This window comes from Lepisma saccharinum, unplaced genomic scaffold, assembly GCF_977018435.1.
Source record: "Lepisma saccharinum unplaced genomic scaffold, izLepSacc3.1 HAP1_SCAFFOLD_129, whole genome shotgun sequence".
Classification (NCBI taxonomy): Eukaryota; Metazoa; Arthropoda; class Insecta; order Zygentoma; family Lepismatidae; genus Lepisma; species Lepisma saccharinum.
The window spans coordinates 324,555-344,258 of record NW_028142945.1 but is presented as its reverse complement, the minus strand read 5'-3'; positions in this window follow the sequence as shown (position 1 = coordinate 344,258).

Below are 19,704 nucleotides of genomic sequence, written 5' to 3'. Positions count from 1 at the left end.
TCGTCCAAAATCTTGATGTCTCCAATCTCTTGTTTTGTACGTTTTTCCACGTGTCTTGACATCCAATGTATCCCTGCAAAGTTTGGTGAAGATCTGAGTATGTAGTTTTTGACCTTATCTGGAACCTCATTTCTGAAAATTTGAAAATTCCTCAAAAATTCGTCCAAAATCTTGATGTCTCCAATCTCTTGTTTTGTACGTTTTTTCCACGTGTCTTGACATCCAATGTATCCCTGCAAAGTTTGGTGAAGATCTGAGTATGTCGTTTTTGACCTTATCTGGAACCTCCCATCTGAAAATTTGAAAATTCTTAAAAAATTCGTCGAAAATCTTGATGTCTCCAATCTCTTGTTTTGTACGTTTTTTCCACTTGTCTTGACATCCAATGTATCCATGCAAAGTTTGGTGAAGATCTGAGTATGTCGTTTTTGACCTTATCTGGAACCTCCCATCTGAAAATTTGAAAATTCTTAAAAAATTCGTGGAAAATCTTGATGTCTCCAATCTCTTGTTTTGTACGTTTTTTCCACGTGTCTTGACATCCAATGTATCCCTGCAATGTTTGGTGAAGATCTGAGTATGTAGTTTTTGACCTTATATGGAACCTCCTATCTGAAAATTTGAAAATTCTTAAAAAATTTGACCAAAATCTTGATGTCCCCAATCCTATGTTTTGTATGTTTTTTCTACGTGTCTTGACATCCAATGTATCCCTGCAGAGTTTGGTGAAGATCTGAGTATGTCGTTTTTGACCTTATCTGGAACATCCTATCTGAAATTTTGAAAATTGTTAAAAAATTCGTCCAAAATCTTGATGCCTCCAATCTCTTGTTTTGTACGTTTTTTCCACGTGTCTTGACATCCAATGTATCCCTGCAAAGTTTGGTGAAGATCTGAGTATGTAGTTTTTGACCTTATATGGAACCTCCTATCTGAAAATTTGAAAATTCTTAAAAAATTCGTCCAAAATCTTGATGTCTCCAATCTCTTGTTTTGTACGTTTTTCCCACGTGTCTTGACATCCAATGTATCCCTGCAATATTTGGTGATGATCTGAGTATGTAGTTTTTGACCTTATATGGAACCTCCTATCTGAAAATTTGAAAATTCTTAAAAAATTTGACCAAAATCTTGATATCCCAAATCCTATGTTTTGTATGTTTTTTCCACGTGTCTTGACATCCAATGTATCCCTGCAAAGTTTGGTGAAGATCTGAGTATGTCGTTTTTGACCTTATCTGGAACATCCTTTCTGAAAATTTGAAAATTCTTAAAAAATTCGTCCAAAATCTTGATGTCTCCAATCTCTTGTTTTGTACGTTTTTTCCACGTGTCTTGACATCCAATGTATCCCTGCAAAGTTTGGTGAAGATCTGAGTATGTAGTTTTTGACCTTATCTGGAACCTCCTATCTGAAAATTTGAAAATTGTTAAAAAATTCGTCCAAAATCTTGATGTCTCCAATCTCTTGTTTTGTACGTTTTTTCCACGTGTCTTGACATCCAATGTATCCCTGCAAAGTTTGGTGAAGATCTGAGTATGTAGTTTTTGACCTTATATGGAACCTCCTATCTGAAAATTTGAAAATTCTTAAAAAATTCGTCCAAAATCTTGATGTCTCCAATCTCTTGTTTTGTACGTTTTTTCCACGTGTCTTCACATCCAATGTATCCCTGCAATGTTTGGTGAAGATCTGAGTATGTAGTTTTTGACCTTATCTGGAACCTCCTATCTGAAAATTTGAAAATTGTTAAAAAATTCGTCCAAAATCTTGATGTCTCCAATCTCTTGTTTTGTACGTTTTTTCCACGTGTCTTGACATCCAATGTATCCCTGCAAAGTTTGGTGAAGATCTGAGTATGTAGTTTTTGAACTTATATGGAACCTCCTATCTGAAAATTTGAAAATTCTTAAAAAATTCGTCCAAAATCTTGATGTCTCCAATCTCTTGTTTTGTACGTTTTTTCCACGTGTCTTGACATCCAATATATCCATGCAAAGTTTGGTGAAGATCTGAGTATGTAGTTTTTGACCTTATATGGAACCTCCTTTCTGAAAATTTGAAAATTCTTAAAAAATTCGTCCAAAATCTTGATGTCTCCAATCTCTTGTTTTGTACGTTTTTTCCACGTGTCTTGACATCAAATGTATCCCTGCAAAGTTTGGTGAAGATCTGAGTATGTAGTTTTTGACCTTATATGGAACCTCCTATCTGAAAATTTGAAAATTCTTAAAAAATTTGACCAAAAACTTGATGTCCCCAATTCTATGTTTTGTATGTTTTTTCCACGTGTCTTGACATCCAATGTATCCCTGCAGAGTTTGGTGAAGATCTGAGTATGTCGTTTTTGACCTTATCTGGAACATCCTTTCTGAAAATTTGAAAATTCTTAAAAAATTCGTCCAAAATCTTGATGTCTCCAATCTCTTGTTTTTTACGTTTTTTCCACGTGTCTTGACATCCAATGTATCCCTGCAAAGTTTGGTGAAGATCTGAGTATGTAGTTTTTGACCTTATCTGGAACCTCCTATCTGAAAATTTGAAAATTGTTAAAAAATTCGTCCAAAATCATGATGTCTCCAATCTCTTGTTTTGAACGTTTTTCCCACGTGTCTTGACATACAATGTATCCCTGCAAAGTTTGGTGAAGATCTGAGTATGTAGTTTTTGACCTTATCTGGAACCTCCTATCTGAAAATTTGAAAATTCTTAAAAAATTCGTCCAAAATCTTGATGTCTCCAATCTCTTGTTTTGTACGTTTTTCCCACGTGTCTTGACATCCAATGTATCCCTGCAAATTTTGGTGAAGATCTGAGTATGTCGTTTTTGACCTTATCTGGAACATCCTTTCTCAAAATTTGAAAATTCTTAAAAAATTCGTCCGAAATCTTGATGACCAAAATCTCTTGTTTTGTACGTCTTTTCCCCGTGTCTTGACATCCAATGTATCCCTGCAAAGTTTGGTGAAGATCTGAGTATGTAGTTTTTGACCTTATCTGGAACCTCCTATCTGAAAATTTGAAAATTCTTAAAAAATTCGTCCAAAATCTTGATGTCTCCAATCTCTTGTTTTGTACGTTTTTCCCACGTGTCTTGACATCCAATGTATCTCTGAAAAGTTTGGTGAAGATCTGAGTATGTAGTTTTTGACCTTATCTGGAACATCATTTCTGAAAATTTGAAAATTCCTCAAAAATTCGTCCAAAATCTTGATGTCTCCAATCTCTTGTTTTGTACGTTTTTTCCACGTGTCTTGACATCCAATGTATCCCTGCAAAGTTTGGTGAAGATCTGAGTATGTAGTTTTTGACCTTATCTGGAACCTCGTATCTGAAAATTTGAAAATTCCTAAAAAATTCGTCCAAAATCTTGATGTCTCCAATCTCTTGTTTTGTACGTTTTTTCCACGTGTCTTGACATTCAATGTATCCCTGCATAGTTTGGTGAAGATCTGAGTATGTAGTTTTTGACCTTATCTGGAACCTCCCATTTGATAATTTGAAAATTCTTAAAAAATTCGTCCAATATCTTGATGTCTCCAATCTCTTGTTTTGTACGTTTTTTCCACTTGACTTGACATCCAATGTTTCCATGCAAAGTTTGGTGAAGATCTGAGTATGTCGTTTTTGACCTTATCTGGAACCTCCCATCTGAAAATTTGAAAATTCTTAAAAAATTCGTCGAAAATCTTGATGTATCCAATCTCTTGTTTTGTACGTTTTTTCCACGTGTCTTGACATCCAATGTATCCCTGCAATGTTTGGTGAAGATCTGAGTATGTAGTTTTTGACCTTATATGGAACCTCCTATCTGAAAATTTGAAAATTCTTAAAAAATTTGACAAAAATCTTGATGTCCCAAATCCTATGTTTTGTATGTTTTTTCCACGTGTCTTGACATCCAATGTATCCCTGCAAAGTTTGGTGAAGATCTGAGTATGTCGTTTTTGACCTTATCTGGAACATCCTATCTGAAAATTTGAAAATTCTTAAAAAATTCGTCGAAAATCTTGATGTCTCCAATCTCTTGTTTTGTACGTTTTTTCCACGTGTCTTGACATCCAATGTATCCCTGCAATGTTTGGTGAAGATCTGAGTATGTAGTTTTTGACCTTATATGGAACCTCCTATCTGAAAATTTGAAAATTCTTAAAAAATTTGACCAAAATCTTGATGTCCCCAATCCTATGTTTTGTATTTTTTTTCCACGTGTCTTGACATACTATGTATCCCTGCAAAGTTTGGTGAAGATCTGAGTATGTCGTTTTTGACCTTATCTGGAACATCCTATCTGAAAATTTGAAAATTCTTAAAAAATTCGTCCAAAATCTTGATGTCTCCAATCTCTTGTTTTGTACGTTTTTCCACGTGTCTTGACATCCAATGTATCCCTGCAAAGTTTGGTGAAGATCTGAGTATGTAGTTTTTGACCTTATCTGGAACCTCATTTCTGAAAATTTGAAAATTCCTCAAAAATTCGTCCAAAATCTTGATGTCTCCAATCTCTTGTTTTGTACGTTTTTTCCACGTGTCTTGACATCCAATGTATCCCTGCAAAGTTTGGTGAAGATCTGAGTATGTCGTTTTTGACCTTATCTGGAACCTCCCATCTGAAAATTTGAAAATTCTTAAAAAATTCGTCGAAAATCTTGATGTCTCCAATCTCTTGTTTTGTACGTTTTTTCCACTTGTCTTGACATCCAATGTATCCATGCAAAGTTTGGTGAAGATCTGAGTATGTCGTTTTTGACCTTATCTGGAACCTCCCATCTGAAAATTTGAAAATTCTTAAAAAATTCGTGGAAAATCTTGATGTCTCCAATCTCTTGTTTTGTACGTTTTTTCCACGTGTCTTGACATCCAATGTATCCCTGCAATGTTTGGTGAAGATCTGAGTATGTAGTTTTTGACCTTATATGGAACCTCCTATCTGAAATTTTGAAAATTCTTAAAAAATTTGACCAAAATCTTGATGTCCCCAATCCTATGTTTTGTATGTTTTTTCTACGTGTCTTGACATCCAATGTATCCCTGCAGAGTTTGGTGAAGATCTGAGTATGTCGTTTTTGACCTTATCTGGAACATCCTATCTGAAATTTTGAAAATTGTTAAAAAATTCGTCCAAAATCTTGATGCCTCCAATCTCTTGTTTTGTACGTTTTTTCCACGTGTCTTGACATCCAATGTATCCCTGCAAAGTTTGGTGAAGATCTGAGTATGTAGTTTTTGACCTTATATGGAACCTCCTATCTGAAAATTTGAAAATTCTTAAAAAATTCGTCCAAATTCTTGATGTCTCAAATCTCTTGTTTTGTACGTTTTTTCCACGTGTCTTGACATCCAATGTATCCCTGCAATGTTTGGTGAAGATCTGAGTATGTAGTTTTTGACCTTATATGGAACCTCCTATCTGAAAATTTGAAAATTCTTAAAAAATTCGTCCAAAATCTTGATGTCTCCAATCTCTTGTTTTGTACGTTTTTCCCACGTGTCTTGACATCCAATGTATCCCTGCAATATTTGGTGATGATCTGAGTATGTAGTTTTTGACCTTATATGGAACCTCCTATCTGAAAATTTGAAAATTCTTAAAAAATTTGACCAAAATCTTGATATCCCAAATCCTATGTTTTGTATGTTTTTTCCACGTGTCTTGACATCCAATGTATCCCTGCAAAGTTTGGTGAAGATCTGAGTATGTCGTTTTTGACCTTATCTGGAACATCCTTTCTGAAAATTTGAAAATTCTTAAAAAATTCGTCCAAAATCTTGATGTCTCCAATCTCTTGTTTTGTACGTTTTTTCCACGTGTCTTGACATCCAATGTATCCCTGCAAAGTTTGGTGAAGATCTGAGTATGTAGTTTTTGACCTTATCTGGAACCTCCTATCTGAAAATTTGAAAATTGTTAAAAAATTCGTCCAAAATCTTGATGTCTCCAATCTCTTGTTTTGTACGTTTTTTCCACGTGTCTTGACATCCAATGTATCCCTGCAAAGTTTGGTGAAGATCTGAGTATGTAGTTTTTGACCTTATCTGGAACCTCCTATCTGAAAATTTGAAAATTCTTAAAAAATTCGTCCAAAATCTTGATGTCTCCAATCTCTTGTTTTGTACGTTTTTTCCACGTGTCTTCACATCCAATGTATCCCTGCAATGTTTGGTGAAGATCTGAGTATGTAGTTTTTGACCTTATCTGGAACCTCCTATCTGAAAATTTGAAAATTGTTAAAAAATTCGTCCAAAATCTTGATGTCTCCAATCTCTTGTTTTGTACGTTTTTTCCACGTGTCTTGACATCCAATGTATCCCTGCAAAGTTTGGTGAAGATCTGAGTATGTAGTTTTTGAACTTATATGGAACCTCCTATCTGAAAATTTGAAAATTCTTAAAAAATTCGTCCAAAATCTTGATGTCTCCAATCTCTTGTTTTGTACGTTTTTTCCACGTGTCTTGACATCCAATATATCCATGCAAAGTTTGGTGAAGATCTGAGTATGTAGTTTTTGACCTTATATGGAACCTCCTTTCTGAAAATTTGAAAATTCTTAAAAAATTCGTCCAAAATCTTGATGTCTCCAATCTCTTGTTTTGTACGTTTTTTCCACGTGTCTTGACATCCAATGTATCCCTGCAAAGTTTGGTGAAGATCTGAGTATGTAGTTTTTGACCTTATATGGAACCTCCTATCTGAAAATTTGAAAATTCTTAAAAAATTTGACCAAAAACTTGATGTCCCCAATTCTATGTTTTGTATGTTTTTTCCACGTGTCTTGACATCCAATGTATCCCTGCAGAGTTTGGTGAAGATCTGAGTATGTCGTTTTTGACCTTATCTGGAACATCCTTTCTGAAAATTTGAAAATTCTTAAAAAATTCGTCCAAAATCTTGATGTCTCCAATCTCTTGTTTTTTACGTTTTTTCCACGTGTCTTGACATCCAATGTATCCCTGCAAAGTTTGGTGAAGATCTGAGTATGTAGTTTTTGACCTTATCTGGAACCTCCTATCTGAAAATTTGAAAATTGTTAAAAAAATCGTCCAAAATCTTGATGTCTCCAATCTCTTGTTTTGAACGTTTTTCCCACGTGTCTTGACATCCAATGTATCCCTGCAAAGTTTGGTGAAGATCTGAGTATGTAGTTTTTGACCTTATCTGGAACCTCCTATCTGAAAATTTGAAAATTCTTAAAAAATTCGTCCAAAATCTTGATGTCTCCAATCTCTTGTTTTGTACGTTTTTCCCACGTGTCTTGACATCCAATGTATCCCTGCAAATTTTGGTGAAGATCTGAGTATGTCGTTTTTGACCTTATCTGGAACATCCTTTCTCAAAATTTGAAAATTCTTAAAAAATTCGTCCGAAATCTTGATGACCAAAATCTCTTGTTTTGTACGTCTTTTCCCCGTGTCTTGACATCCAATGTATCCCTGCAAAGTTTGGTGAAGATCTGAGTATGTAGTTTTTGACCTTATCTGGAACCTCCTATCTGAAAATTTGAAAATTCTTAAAAAATTCGTCCAAAATCTTGATGTCTCCAATCTCTTGTTTTGTACGTTTTTCCCACGTGTCTTGACATCCAATGTATCTCTGAAAAGTTTGGTGAAGATCTGAGTATGTAGTTTTTGACCTTATCTGGAACCTCATTTCTGAAAATTTGAAAATTCCTCAAAAATTCGTCCAAAATCTTGATGTCTCCAATCTCTTGTTTTGTACGTTTTTTCCACGTGTCTTGACATCCAATGTATCCCTGCAAAGTTTGGTGAAGATCTGAGTATGTAGTTTTTGACCTTATCTGGAACCTCGTATCTGAAAATTTGAAAATTCCTAAAAAATTCGTCCAAAATCTTGATGTCTCCAATCTCTTGTTTTGTACGTTTTTTCCACGTGTCTTGACATTCAATGTATCCCTGCATAGTTTTGTGAAGATCTGAGTATGTAGTTTTTGACCTTATCTGGAACCTCCCATCTGAAAATTTGAAAATTCTTAAAAAATTCGTCCAATATCTTGATGTCTCCAATCTCTTGTTTTGTACGTTTTTTCCACTTGACTTGACATCCAATGTTTCCATGCAAAGTTTGGTGAAGATCTGAGTATGTCGTTTTTGACCTTATCTGGAACCTCCCATCTGAAAATTTGAAAATTCTTAAAAAATTCGTCGAAAATCTTGATGTATCCAATCTCTTGTTTTGTACGTTTTTTCCACGTGTCTTGACATCCAATGTATCCCTGCAATGTTTGGTGAAGATCTGAGTATGTAGTTTTTGACCTTATATGGAACCTCCTATCTGAAAATTTGAAAATTCTTAAAAAATTTGACAAAAATCTTGATGTCCCAAATCCTATGTTTTGTATGTTTTTTCCACGTGTCTTGACATCCAATGTATTCCTGCAAAGTTTGGTGAAGATCTGAGTATGTCGTTTTTGACCTTATCTGGAACATCCTATCTGAAAATTTGAAAATTCTTAAAAAAATCGTCGAAAATCTTGATGTCTCCAATCTCTTGTTTTGTACGTTTTTTCCACGTGTCTTGACATCCAATGTATCCCTGCAATGTTTGGTGAAGATCTGAGTATGTAGTTTTTGACCTTATATGGAACCTCCTATCTGAAAATTTGAAAATTCTTAAAAAATTTGACCAAAATCTTGATGTCCCCAATCCTATGTTTTGTATTTTTTTTCCACGTGTCTTGACATACTATGTATCCCTGCAAAGTTTGGTGAAGATCTGAGTATGTCGTTTTTGACCTTATCTGGAACATCCTATCTGAAAATTTGAAAATTCTTAAAAAATTCGTCCAAAATCTTGATGTCTCCAATCTCTTGTTTTGTACGTTTTTCCACGTGTCTTGACATCCAATGTATCCCTGCAAAGTTTGGTGAAGATCTGAGTATGTAGTTTTTGACCTTATCTGGAACCTCATTTCTGAAAATTTGAAAATTCCTCAAAAATTCGTCCAAAATCTTGATGTCTCCAATCTCTTGTTTTGTACGTTTTTTCCACGTGTCTTGACATCCAATGTATCCCTGCAAAGTTTGGTGAAGATCTGAGTATGTCGTTTTTGACCTTATCTGGAACCTCCCATCTGAAAATTTGAAAATTCTTAAAAAATTCGTCGAAAATCTTGATGTCTCCAATCTCTTGTTTTGTACGTTTTTTCCACTTGTCTTGACATCCAATGTATCCATGCAAAGTTTGGTGAAGATCTGAGTATGTCGTTTTTGACCTTATCTGGAACCTCCCATCTGAAAATTTGAAAATTCTTAAAAAATTCGTGGAAAATCTTGATGTCTCCAATCTCTTGTTTTGTACGTTTTTTCCACGTGTCTTGACATCCAATGTATCCCTGCAATGTTTGGTGAAGATCTGAGTATGTAGTTTTTGACCTTATATGGAACCTCCTATCTGAAAATTTGAAAATTCTTAAAAAATTTGACCAAAATCTTGATGTCCCCAATCCTATGTTTTGTATGTTTTTTCCACGTGTCTTGACATCCAATGTATCCCTGCAAAGTTTGGTGAAAATCTGAGTATGTAGTTTTTGACTTTAACTGGAACCTTATATCTGAAAATTTGAAAATTCTTAAAAAATTCGTCCAAAATCTTGATGTCTCCAATCTCTTGTTTTGTACGTTTTTTCCACGTGCCTTGACATCCAATGTATCCCTGCAAAGTTTGGTGAAGATCTGAGTATGTAGTTTTTGACCTTATCTGGAACCTCCTATCTGAAAATTTGAAAATTGTTAAAAAATTCGTCCAAAATCTTGATGTCTCCAATCTCTTGTTTTGTACGTTTTTCCCACGTGTCTTGAGATCCAATGTATCCCTGCAAAGTTTGGTGAAGATCTGAGTATGTAGTTTTTGACCTTATCTGGAACCTCATTTCTGAAAATTCGAAAATTCCTCAAAAATTCGTCCAAAATCTTGATGTCTCCAATCTCTTGTTTTGTACGTTTTTTCCACGTGTCTTGACATCCAATGTATCCCTGCAAAGTTTGGTGAAGATCTGAGTATATAGTTTTTGACCTTATCTGGAACCTCCTATCTGAAAATTTGAAAATTGTTAAAAAATTCGTCCAAAATCTTGATGTATCCAATCTCTTGTTTTGTATGTTTTTTCCACGTGCCTTGACATCCAATGTATCCCTGCAAAGTTTGGTGAAGATCTGAGTATGTAGTTTTTGACCTTATCTGGAACCTCCTATCTGAAAATTTGAAAATTCTTAAAAAATTCGTCCAAAATCTTGATGTCTCCAATCTCTTGTTTTGTACGTTTTTTCCACGTGCCTTGACATCCAATGTATCCCTGCAAAGTTTGGTGAAGATCTGAGTATGTAGTTTTTGACCTTATCTGGAACCTCCTATCTGAAAATTTGAAAATTCTTAAAAAATTCGTCCAAAATCTTGATGTCTCCAATCTCTTCTTTTGTACGTTTTTTCCACGTGTCTTGACATCCAATGTATGCCTGCAAAGTTTGGTGAAGATCTGAGTATGTCGTTTTTGACCTTATCTGGAACCTCCTTTCTGAAAATTTGAAAATTCTTAAAAAATTCGTCCAAAATCTTGATGTCCCCAATCCTATGTTTTGTATGTTTTTTCCACGTGTCTTGACATCCAATGTATCCCTGCAAAGTTTGGTGAAGATCTGAGTATATAGTTTTTGACCTTATCTGGAACCTCCTATCTGAAAATTTGAAAATTGTTAAAAAATTCGTCCAAAATCTTGATGTCTCCAATCTCTTGTTTTGTACGTTTTTCCCACGTGTCTTGACATCCAATGTATCCCTGCAAAGTTTGGTGAAGATCTGAGTATGTAGTTTTTGACCTTATCTGGAACCTCATTTCTGAAAATTTGAAAATTCCTCAAAAATTCTTCCAAAATCTTGATGTCTCCAATCTCTTGTTTTGTACGTTTTTTCCACGTGTCTTGACATCCAATGTATCCCTGCAAAGTTTGGTGAAGATCTGAGTATGTAGTTTTTGACCTTATCTGGAACCTCCTATCTGAAAATTTGAAAATTCTTAAAAAATTCGTCCAAAATCTTGATGTCTCCAATCTCTTGTTTTGTACGTTTTTTCCACGTGTCTTGACATCCAATGTATCCCTGCAACGTTTGGTGAAGATCTGAGTATGTAGTTTTTGACCATATCTGGAACCTCCTATCTGAAAATTTGAAAATTCTTCAAAAATTCGTCCAAAATCTTGATGTCTCCAATCTCTTGTTTTGTACGTTTTTTCCACGTGTCTTGACATCCAATGTATCCCTGCAATGTTTGGTGAAGTTCTGAGTATGTAGTTTTTGACCTTATATGGAACCTCCTATCTGAAAATTTGAAAATTCTTAAAAAATTTGACAAAAATCTTGATGTCCCCAATCCTATGTTTTGTATGTTTTTTCCACTTGTCTTGACATCCAATGTATCCATGCAAAGTTTGATGAAGATCTGAGTAGGTCGTTTTTGACCTTATCTGGAACCTCCCATCTGAAAATTTGAAAATTCTTAAAAAATTCGTGGAAAATCTTGATGTCTCCAATCTCTTGTTTTGTACGTTTTTTCCACGTGTCTTGACATCCAATGTATCCCTGCAATGTTTGGTGAAGATCTGAGTATGTAGTTTTTGACCTTATATGGAACCTCCTATCTGAAAATTTGAAAATACTTAAAAAATTTGACCAAAATCTTGATGTCCCCAATCCTCTGTTTTGTATGTTTTTTCCACGTGTCTTGACATCCAATGTATCCCTGCAGAGTTTGGTGAAGATCTGAGTATGTCGTTTTTGATCTTATCTGGAACATCCCATCTGAAAATTTGAAAATTCTTAAAAAATTCGTCCAAAATCTTGATGTCTCCAATCTCTTGTTTTGTACGTTTTTTCCACGTGTCTTGACATCCAATGTATCCCTGCAAAGTTTGGTGAAGATCTGAGTATGTAGTTTTTGACCTTATCTGGAACCTCCCATCTGAAAATTTGAAAATTCTTAAAAAATTCGTCGAAAATCTTGATGTCTCCAATCTCTTGTTTTGTACGTTTTTTCCACGTGTCTTGACATCCAATGTATCCCTGCAATGTTTGGTGAACATCTGAGTATGTAGTTTTTGACCTTATATGGAACCTCCTATCTGAAAATTTGAAAATTCTTAAAAAATTTGACAAAAATCTTGATGTCCCCAATCCTATGTTTTGTATGTTTTTTCCACGTGTCTTGACATCCAATGTATCCCTGCAATGTTTGGTGAAGATCTGAGTATGTCGTTTTTGACCTTATCTGGAACATCCTATCTGAAAATTTGAAAATTCTTAAAAAATTCGTCGAAAATCTTGATGTCTCCAATCTCTTGTTTTGTACGTTTTTTCCACGTGTCTTGACATCCAATGTATCCCTGCAATGTTTGGTGAAGATCTGAGTATGTAGTTTTTGACCTTATATGGAACCTCTTATCTGAAAATTTGAAAATTCTTAAAAAATTTGACCAAAATCTTGATGTCCCCAATCCTATGTTTTGTATTTTTTTTCCACGTGTCTTGACATACTATGTATCCCTGCAAAGTTTGGTGAAGATCTGAGTATGTCGTTTTTGACCTTATCTGGAACATCCTATCTGAAAATTTGAAAATTCTTAAAAAATTCGTCCAAAATCTTGATGTCTCCAATCTCTTGTTTTGTACGTTTTTCCACGTGTCTTGACATCCAATGTATCCCTGCAAAGTTTGGTGAAGATCTGAGTATGTAGTTTTTGACCTTATCTGGAACCTCATTTCTGAAAATTTGAAAATTCCTCAAAAATTCATCCAAAATCTAGATGTCTCCAATCTCTTGTTTTGTACGTTTTTTCCACGTGTCTTGACATCCAATGTATCCCTGCAAAGTTTGGTGAAGATCTGAGTATGTCGTTTTTGACCTTATCTGGAACCTCCCATCTGAAAATTTGAAAATTCTTAAAAAATTCGTCGAAAATCTTGATGTCTCCAATCTCTTGTTTTGTACGTTTTTTCCACTTGTCTTGACATCCAATGTATCCCTGCAAAGTTTGGTGAAGATCTGAGTATGTCGTTTTTGACCTTATCTGGAACCTCCCATCTGAAAATTTGAAAATTCTTAAAAAATTCGTGGAAAATCTTGATGTCTCCAATCTCTTGTTTTGTACGTTTTTTCCACGTGTCTTGACATCCAATGTATCCCTGCAATGTTTGGTGAAGATCTGAGTATGTAGTTTTTGACCTTATATGGAACCTCCTATCTGAAAATTTGAAAATTCTTAAAAAATTTGACCAAAATCTTGATGTCCCCAATCCTATGTTTTGTATGTTTTTTCCACGTGTCTTGACATCCAATGTATCCCTGCAAAGTTTGGTGAAAATCTGAGTATGTAGTTTTTGACTTTAACTGGAACCTCCTATCTGAAAATTTGAAAATTCTTAAAAAATTCGTCCAAAATTTTGATGTCTCCAATCTCTTGTTTTGTACGTTTTTTCCACGTGCCTTGACATCCAATGTATCCCTGCAAAGTTTGGTGAAGATCTGAGTATGTAGTTTTTGACCTTATCTGGAACCTCCTATCTGAAAATTTGAAAATTGTTAAAAAATTCGTCCAAAATCTTGATGTCTCCAATCTCTTGTTTTGTACGTTTTTCCCACGTGTCTTGAGATCCAATGTATCCCTGCAAAGTTTGGTGAAGATCTGAGTATGTAGTTTTTGACCTTATCTGGAACCTCATTTCTGAAAATTCGAAAATTCCTCAAAAATTCGTCCAAAATCTTGATGTCTCCAATCTCTTGTTTTGTACGTTTTTTCCACGTGTCTTGACATCCAATGTATCCCTGCAAAGTTTGGTGAAGATCTGAGTATATAGTTTTTGACCTTATCTGGAACCTCCTATCTGAAAATTTGAAAATTGTTAAAAAATTCGTCCAAAATCTTGATGTATCCAATCTCTTGTTTTGTATGTTTTTTCCACGTGCCTTGACATCCAATGTATCCCTGCAAAGTTTGGTGAAGATCTGAGTATGTAGTTTTTGACCTTATCTGGAACCTCCTATCTGAAAATTTGAAAAATTCTTAAAAAATTCGTCCAAAATCTTGATGTCTCCAATCTCTTGTTTTGTACGTTTTTTCCACGTGCCTTGACATCCAATGTATCCCTGCAAAGTTTGGTGAAGATCTGAGTATGTAGTTTTTGACCTTATCTGGAACCTCCTATCTGAAAATTTGAAAATTCTTAAAAAATTCGTCCAAAATCTTGATGTCTCCAATCTCTTCTTTTGTACGTTTTTTCCACGTGTCTTGACATCCAATGTATGCCTGCAAAGTTTGGTGAAGATCTGAGTATGTCGTTTTTGACCTTATCTGGAACCTCCTTTCTGAAAATTTGAAAATTCTTAAAAAATTCGTCCAAAATCTTGATGTCCCCAATCCTATGTTTTGTATGTTTTTTCCACGTGTCTTGACATCCAATGTATCCCTGCAAAGTTTGGTGAAGATCTGAGTATATAGTTTTTGACCTTATCTGGAACCTCCTATCTGAAAATTTGAAAATTGTTAAAAAATTCGTCCAAAATCTTGATGTCTCCAATCTCTTGTTTTGTACGTTTTTCCCACGTGTCTTGACATCCAATGTATCCCTGCAAAGTTTGGTGAAGATCTGAGTATGTAGTTTTTGACCTTATCTGGAACCTCATTTCTGAAAATTTGAAAATTCCTCAAAAATTCGTCCAAAATCTTGATGTCTCCAATCTCTTGTTTTGTACGTTTTTTCCACGTGTCTTGACATCCAATGTATCCCTGCAAAGTTTGGTGAAGATCTGAGTATGTAGTTTTTGACCTTATCTGGAACCTCCTATCTGAAAATTTGAAAATTCTTAAAAAAATCGTCCAAAATCTTGATGTCTCCAATCTCTTGTTTTGTACGTTTTTTCCACGTGTCTTGACATGCAAAGTATCCCTGCAACGTTTGGTGAAGATCTGAGTATGTAGTTTTTGACCTTATCTGGAACCTCCTATCTGAAAATTTGAAAATTCTTCAAAAATTCGTCCAAAATCTTGATGTCTCCAATCTCTTGTTTTGTACGTTTTTTCCACGTGTCTTGACATCCAATGTATCCCTGCAATGTTTGGTGAAGTTCTGAGTATGTAGTTTTTGACCTTATATGGAACCTCCTATCTGAAAATTTGAAAATTCTTAAAAAATTTGACAAAAATCTTGATGTCCCCAATCCTATGTTTTGTATGTTTTTTCCACTTGTCTTGACATCCAATGTATCCCTGCAATGTTTGGTGAAGATCTGAGTATGTAGTTTTTGACCTTATATGGAACCTCCTATCTGAAAATTTGAAAATACTTAAAAAATTTGACCAAAATCTTGATGTCCCCAATCCTCTGTTTTGTATGTTTTTTCCACGTGTCTTGACATCCAATGTATCCCTGCAGAGTTTGGTGAAGATCTGAGTATGTCGTTTTTGATCTTATCTGGAACATCCCATCTGAAAATTTGAAAATTCTTAAAAAATTCGTCCAAAATCTTGATGTCTCCAATCTCTTGTTTTGTACGTTTTTTCCACGTGTCTTGACATCCAATGTATCCCTGCAAAGTTTGGTGAAGATCTGAGTATGTAGTTTTTGACCTTATCTGGAACCTCCTATCTGAAAATTTGAAAATTGTTAAAAAATTCGTCCAAAATCTTGATGTCTCCAATCTCTTGTTTTGAACGTTTCTTCCACGTGTCTTGACATCCAATGTATCCCTGCAATGTTTGGTGAAGATCTGAGTATGTAGTTATTGACCTTATATGGAACCTCCTATCTGAAAATTTGAAAATTCTTAAAAAATTCGTCCAAAATCTTGATGTCTCCAATCTCTTGTTTTGTACTTTTTTTCCACGTGTCTTGACATCCAATGTATCCCTGCAATGTTTGGTGAAGATCTGAGTATGTAGTTATTGACCTTATATGGAACCTCCTATCTGAAAATTTGAAAATTCTTAAAAAATTTGACCAAAATCTTGATATCCCAAATCCTATGTTTTGTATGTTTTTTCCACGTGTCTTGACATCCAATGTATCCCTGCAAAGTTTGGTGAAGATCTGAGTATGTCGTTTTTGACCTTATCTGGAACATCCTTTCTGAAAATTTGAAAATTCTTAAAAAATTCGTCCAAAATCTTGATGTCTCCAATCTCTTGTTTTGTACGTTTTTTCCACGTGTCTTGACATCCAATGTATCCCTGCAAAGTTTGGTGAAGATCTGAGTATGTAGTTTTTGACCTTATCTGGAACCTCCTATCTGAAAATTTGAAAATTGTTAAAAAATTCGTCCAAAATCTTGATGTCTCCAATCTCTTGTTTTGTACGTTTTTTCCACGTGTCTTGACATCCAATGTATCCCTGCAAAGTTTAGTGAAGATCTGAGTATGTAGTTTTTGACCTTATATGGAACCTCCTATCTGAAAATTTGAAAATTCTTAAAAAATTCGTCCAAATTCTTGATGTCTCCAATCTCTTGTTTTGTACGTTTTTTCCACGTGTCTTGACATCCAATGTATCCCTGCAATGTTTTGTGAATATCTGAGTATGTAGTTTTTGACCTTATATGGAACCTCCTATCTGAAAATTTGAAAATTCTTAAAAAATTCGTCCAAAATCTTGATGTCTCCAATCTCTTGTTTTGTACGTTTTTTCCCCGTGTCTTGACATCCAATGTATCCCTGCAATGTTTGGTGAAGATCTGAGTATGTAGTTTTTGACCTTATATGGAACCTCCTATCTCAAAATTTGAAAATTCTTAAAAAATTTGACCAAAATCTTGATATCCCAAATCCTATGTTTTGTATGTTTTTTCCACGTGTCTTGACATCCAATGTATCCCTGCAAAGTTTGGTGAAGATCTGAGTATGTCGTATTTGACCTTATCTGGAACATCCTTTCTGAAAATTTGAAAATTCTTAAAAAATTCGTCCAAAATCTTGATGTCTCCAATCTCTTGTTTTGTACGTTTTTTCCACGTGTCTTGACATCCAATGTATCCCTGCAAAGTTTGGTGAAGATCTGAGTATGTAGTTTTTGACCTTATCTGGAACCTCCCATCTGAAAATTTGAAAATTGTTAAAAAATTCGTCCAAAATCTTGATGTCTCCAATCTCTTGTTTTGTACGTTTTTTCCACGTGTCTTGACATCCAATGTATCCCTGCAAAGTTTGGTGAAGATCTGAGTATGTAGTTTTTGACCTTATATGGAACCTCCTATCTGAAAATTTGAAAATTCTTAAAAAATTCGTCCAAATTCTTGATGTCTCCAATCTCTTGTTTTGTACGTTTTTTCCACGTGTCTTGACATCCAATGTATCCCTGCAATGTTTGGTGAAGATCTGAGTATGTAGTTTTTGACCTTATATGGAACCTCCTATCTGAAAATTTGAAAATTCTTAAAAAATTCGTCCAAAATCTTGATGTCTCCAATCTCTTGTTTTGTACGTTTTTCCCACGTGTCTTGACATCCAATGTATCCCTGCAATGTTTGGTGAAGATCTGAGTATGTAGTTTTTGACCTTATATGGAACCTCCTATCTGAAAATTTGAAAATTCTTAAAAAATTTGACCAAAATCTTGATATCCCAAATCCTATGTTTTGTATGTTTTTTCCACGTGTCTTGACATCCAATGTATCCCTGTAAAGTTTGGTGAAGATCTGAGTATGTCGTTTTTGACCTTATCTGGAACATCCTTTCTGAAAATTTGAAAATTCTTAAAAAATTCGTCCAAAATTTTGATGTCTCCAATCTCTTGTTTTGTACGTTTTTTCCACGTGTCTTGACATCCAATGTATCCCTGCAAAGTTTGGTGAAGATCTGAGTATGTAGTTTTTGACCTTATCTGGAACCTCCTATCTGAAAATTTGAAAATTCTTAAAAAATTCGTCCAAAATCTTGATGTCTCCAATCTCTTGTTTTGTACGTTTTTTCCACGTGTCTTGACATCCAATGTATCCCTGCAAAGTTTGGTGAAGATCTGAGTATGTAGTTTTTGACCTTATATGGAACCTCCTATCTGAAAATTTGAAAATTCTTAAAAAATTCGTCCAAAATCTTGATGTCTCCAATCTCTTGTTTTGTACGTTTTTTCCACGTGTCTTGACATCCAATGTATCCCTGCAAAGTTTGGTGAAGATCTGAGTATGTAGTTTTTGACCTTATATGGAACCTCCTATCTGAAAATTTGAAAATTCTTAAAAAATTCGTCCAAAATCTTGATGTCTCCAATCTCTTGTTTTGTACGTTTTTTCCCCGTGTCTTGACATCCAATGTATCCCTGCAATGTTTGGTGAAGATCTGAGTATGTAGTTTTTGACCTTATATGGAACCTCCTATCTCAAAATTTGAAAATTCTTAAAAAATTTGACCAAAATCTTGATATCCCAAATCCTATGTTTTGCATGTTTTTTCCACGTGTCTTGACATCCAATGTATCCCTGCAAAGTTTGGTGAAGATCTGAGTATGTCGTATTTGACCTTATCTGGAACATCCTTTCTGAAAATTTGAAAATTCTTAAAAAATTCGTCCAAAATCTTGATGTCTCCAATCTCTTGTTTTGTACGTTTTTTCCACGTGTCTTGACATCCAATGTATCCCTGCAAAGTTTGGTGAAGATCTGAGTATGAAGTTTTTGACCTTATCTGGAACCTCCCATCTGAAAATTTGAAAATTGTTAAAAAATTCGTCCAAAATTTTGATGTCTCCAATCTCTTGTTTTGTACGTTTTTTCCACGTGTCTTGACATCCAATGTATCCCTGCAAAGTTTGGTGAAGATCTGAGTATGTAGTTTTTGACCTTATATGAACCTCCTATCTGAAAATATAAAAATTCCTAAAAAATTCGTCGAAAATCTTGATGTCTCCAATCTCTTGTTTTGTACGTTTTTCCACGTGTCTTGACATCCAATGTATCCCTGCAATGTTTGGTGAAGATCTGAGTATGTAGTTTTTGACCTTATATGGAACCTCCCATCTGAAAATTTGAAAATTCTTAAAAAAATCGTCCAAAATCTTGATGTCTCCAATCTCTTGTTTTGTACGTTTTTTCCACGTGTCTTGACATCCAATGTATCCCTGCAATGTTTGGTGAAGATCTGAGTATGTAGTTTTTGACCTTATATGGAACCTCCTATCTGAAAATTTGAAAATTCTTAAAAAATTTGACCAAAATCTTGATGTCCCCAATCCTATGTTTTGTATGTTTTTTCTACGTGTCTTGACATCCAATGTATCCCTGCAGAGTTTGGTGAAGATCTGAGTATGTCGTTTTTGACCTTATCTGGAACATCCTATCTGAAATTTTGAAAATTGTTAAAAAATTCGTCCAAAATCTTGATGCCTCCAATCTCTTGTTTTGTACGTTTTTTCCACGTGTCTTGACATCCAATGTATCCCTGCAAAGTTTGGTGAAGATCTGAGTATGTAGTTTTTGACCTTATATGGAACCTCCTATCTGAAAATTTGAAAATTCTTAAAAAATTCGTCCAAATTCTTGATGTCTCCAATCTCTTGTTTTGTACGTTTTTTCCACGTGTCTTGACATCCAATGTATCCCTGCAATGTTTGGTGAAGATCTGAGTATGTAGTTTTTGACCTTATATGGAACCTCCTATCTGAAAATTTGAAAATTCTTAAAAAATTCGTCCAAAATCTTGATGTCTCCAATTTC